Genomic DNA, 4,673 nt, shown 5'->3' with positions numbered 1-4,673 from the left:
AAAACAGATCTATTGGTTCTTTTGGCAGTCCATGGCACTTTCAGTATTCTCCTCCAACACCACAACTCAAAGGCATCAATTCTTTTATGATCTTCCTTATTCACTGTCCAGCTTTCACATCCATATGAGGCTGTTGAAAACCCCATGGTGGGTCAGGTGCACCTTAGTATTACTACTAATAGCTATTTATTAATTTAGGAGGCTGTGTTTCAATTGGAGTCCTGGTGTGGCACTGTAGGATAAATAAGCACTGGGCTATAAGGTCAGTTTGGACCACAAGGTTAACAGTTCATACCCACCAGCCACTCCTATCGAATTCTATACAGGGTCCCTATGAGTTGGAACCAACTTGATGGCACTTAGCAAAAACAGCAATGTTTCAATTTAGAGGAATGTTTAGATAAAGTGGTTGCCTGGTCCTTTCCCCTGGTTTATAATAAAACACACCCAAGAGCTCTGTTGTTTTCGGATTAAGGCAAACAATCCTTTGATGGCATGGCTTCGTCCTCCATTGGACAGGGATGTTTCTAAAAGAGAATTGCTATCTCTGAGCTGTTGGTGTTGAAGATTCAGAGGAGCTTCTGCCTCCCCCAATGCAGAAGCAGAAACTAAATAATGTCATGAGCTCCTGGGAAGTTCATGGTGGGAGAAATATTTGGCAGTCTTAAAGATTTACCAGAGTTGGAAACCCTGTATAGGGTCACTATGAGTCGGAACCGACTCCATGGCACATAACCACCACCAGCACCTGTAAAGAGTAACAGCTTTGGAAACTCTATAGGGGTGTTGTAATGTGTCCTATAGGGTTGCTGTGAGTTGAATTCCACTCAAAGATAGTGGGTTTGGTCAGTTTGGTTGTGCATTTGGGCTCCAACAAGTAGAGCTTTGTAAGGCGAGAAGAGACCCAAGCCTGGCTCCTGTGATCTGGTGTTGTTCACTGGAGTGTGACCATTAGTGACACACGGGTTACAATGTACAGGGTTTTCTCCAGGGAAACTTGGCTGTTCTTAACACCAGGTTGAAATTTGTTTTAGGCTTACTCTCTAGAAAATAATAGCAATATTCAACAAAAGATTGATGCTTCCTGAAATTGTAGAATTTATTGATTGTCTTTTAGAAATGATGGAAACAGTCTCTGCTAGGTATATATAAATACATATTACCAGGATTGGGCTCATGGTGTGTCACCATAGGATCAGCACTAGACTGTGAACCACAATGTTGTCAGTTCAAACCCACCAGCTGCTCCTTACAAACTCCATACAGGGTCACTGTGAGTCATAACTTACTGTACAGCACTTAACAACAAAAACATTACCAGGGTTATATGTGGGAGTAGATGGGTTCGGTGGTTAGTGTCAGGACCGTGAATAGTTTTCTTTATCCTGTTATCACTCTTCTATTTGGATTTAATTTTACACTGTTTTGAACTCTTTATGCTTTCTTTAAATATTTGAGTTTGGGTGGTACTGAGTATTTCATCCAATTTAGCATTGGTAGTACCCTACATTTGACTAATTTGTTGATTACAGTTTTCAGGGAATAATGATGTTCTTACTGTGAGTCTATAAAGGCATTCACAAATGAGGACAGAAATCTGCTCTTAGTATTTGTGAATGATCTTGAGCAATATGACTGCTATAAAAACTAATTCTAAAGCTGAGAGTTGAGAGCGACAAAATCTTTTATCATAGTTTTAGGATTTACTTCATTACTGACAAGGATCAATTTCAAACTCTAAAGTACCATCTGTACTTCGACTCTAAACAAATGCACAGGAGCTTTGTGTCTAATGCTCATATAGAAGAACTTTACTTTGAGACAGAGTATTCTGGGCCCTAGCCAACAGTTTCATGTTTCTTTTCCTTTTTTAAAAAGTTTTAAGCAGATATATCAATAGGACTTAACTGTACCTTGTTCTCTGCATAATATGGATCCTAAGGGTGAGGGAGCAGGAGACTTCAGTGTGCATATTTTTGTATGGCAGAGGAAATTATAATCTCTCTGCTAGATTATAAAATTTCTGGTAGACATTTTACCAGAGTCTTATGGGAAGTTAGTAGTTGTTAGTTAAAAAAATGGAACCATGGTTAAAATAACATTTTTGGAAAGGCTGAATTAAAGTAAAACTGTGTTTGTGTGTTTGTGTGTGATGGAGTCTATAATATGGTAATATTTTAGAGCATTTTCAAAAAGGTGATGATTGGATTTTCCCACATTTTGCAAACAAAACCATCCTTCCCTAGCACTTTATTTATTTTTGCAGAATTCTAATTGGATATGAGTTCCACAGAACTGAATTTGGGAAGTACCATTATTAGGATCTAGAAATAGGTAATTAATTTTTTTCTATCAAAATTCTGTAGCATATCTTTTGAGTCTGGACTTTTAAAAGTCTAGCTAAGTACTCCTAAAGCTTTAATGTGCATACAAATTCCTGGCTATCTTGTTAAGCTGTAGAATATGAATTAGCTGGTCTCCATGGGGGTCAGTAACTCTGTAGTTCAAACAAGTTCCCAGGTGATGTTGATGTTACTGGCCTTGGACCATATTTTGAGTAGCATGAAACTAGAGGTGCTCAAGGCATTCTCAGGTGAGAAATGTTAAAGATCATCTCTGCCACCTGGAGCTTTAAGATGAGCTATTTGGAGTGGCATTCCCTAGTTGTTAGGTGCCATTGAGTTAGCTCTAACTCATAGCAAACCCATGCACAACAGAATGAAACACTACCTGGTTCTGTGCCATCCTCACCACTCTTATTATGTGTGAGATCATTATTTCAGCTATTGTGTCAATTCATCTTGTTGGGGGTCTTCCTCGTTTTTGCTGAGTCTCCACTATACCAAGCATGATGTATTTTTCCAGGGACTGGTTCCTCTTGATAATATACCCAAAATACAGGAGACAAAGTCTCTCTATCCTCCCTCCTAAGGAGCATTCTAATTATATTTCTTCCAAGACAGATTTGTTTGTACGTTGGACAATCTGTGGTACTTACAATATTCTTTGCCCATACCATAATTCAAAGACGCTGATTTTTCTTTGGTCTTATTCATTGCCCAACTTGCCCATCCATATGAGCAGATTGGAAATACCCTTGGTCTCATGTTGACATCTTTGTTCTTTACTACTTTAAAGAGGTCTTTTGCACCAGATTTGTCCAATGAAATGCATTGTTTGATTTCTTGACTGCTGCTCATGGAACATTGGTTGTGGATCTAAGTAAAATGAAATCCTTAACAACTCCAGCCTTATCTTCATTTATCATGCTGTTGCTTATTGGTCCAGTTGGGAGAATTTTTGCTTTCTTTTCAGCAGTATTTTTTAAGTTTTCATCAGGAGAAGTTAGAATTGAATTAGTAGTTATTGGATCTATTAGTCAGATTATTGGATGATCCACTTACATATTCCTTTTACTCTGTTAAATTCACTTATAATTTTTCATGGCAATAAGAGACACATACACTTACTATAAAGTCAGAAAGAAATAGAAAAATAGCTGTATGCTTCAACATGTGGTATGAGTCCCAAGGATTCTCTGTTTAAGAAGCCCCTCATGGGAATATTTAAGGAGCTCTGGTAGCATAGTGGTTACAAATCGGGCTGCGAACTGCAGGGTCAGCAGTTTGAAACTACCAATTGTTCCATGGAAGACAGATGAGGCTTTCTGCTCACATAAAGATTTACAGACTCAGAAACCCTGTACAAGGTCGCTATGAGTTGGAACCAACTCCAAGGCACATAACCACCACCACCATGAGACTATTTAAGTCCCTGTTCTACAAATAGTAAATTTTAATGGAAAATATGAATCTAGGATGCTTAGATAGACCCACACATTTCAACAGCTACCCATCTCAACACTTATGCACCCAGCCTAGGGCAAGACTTAACTGACTCTTTACATGAAAGTTGTTCAGAAGGGGTTTATATGGTTTAATCTAATGCTGTGTGACAAGAAAGATTCATCTCCTGTGCTTTTCCCATCCATTTGTTCTTTAATATTTAAAGGGATAGCTACAGAAAGATTCTAAAGCTATGATCTTAATGGGAATAAAGCTGGCAAAACTGATTAATAATTTCTGCCATTGACATGGGAAGGAAAATATTTTTACAGAAGCTGAGTTGCATACATGGGGGCTTACAAATTTCAGGGGGAAAATGGAAATAAAAGATAATGGAATTTTTCTACAGACCTTTTGAAGTGCCCTCATATTTTGATATTGTTGATAAGGCATTAGGCTATGCTGATGCTAGACTGCCAACGCATTGTCTTTTGCACCCTCCAATTTGTATATTTTAGTATCTATTGCCAAGGAGCTCTGGTAGCGTAGTGGTTACGAATCGGACTGCGAACCTTAAGGTCAGCAGTTAGAAACTACCAGATGTTCCGCGGGAGAAAGATGAGGCTTTCTGCTCCCGTCAAGATTTACAGCCTCGGAAAACCTGTACAGGGTCGCTATGGGTCGGAATCGACTCGACAGCACTTAACAACAACAACAACAGTATCTATTGCCAAGCATTTAAACACTTACTAAAGGCATTAAAGCATGATTTATTTGCTTCAGACTCTGTTTTATTTTCTTTACTCCTAAAATTGCGTTTTAAGGAGCTCTGGTAGCATACTGGTTATGAATCGGGCTGTGGACCTCAAGGTCAGCAGTTCGAAACTA

Source organism: Chrysochloris asiatica, unplaced genomic scaffold (assembly GCF_000296735.1).
Source record: "Chrysochloris asiatica unplaced genomic scaffold, ChrAsi1.0 scaffold00072, whole genome shotgun sequence".
Taxonomy (NCBI): domain Eukaryota; kingdom Metazoa; phylum Chordata; class Mammalia; order Afrosoricida; family Chrysochloridae; genus Chrysochloris; species Chrysochloris asiatica.
The sequence above is the reverse complement of the archived record's forward strand: the minus strand, read 5'-3'. Positions refer to the sequence as shown.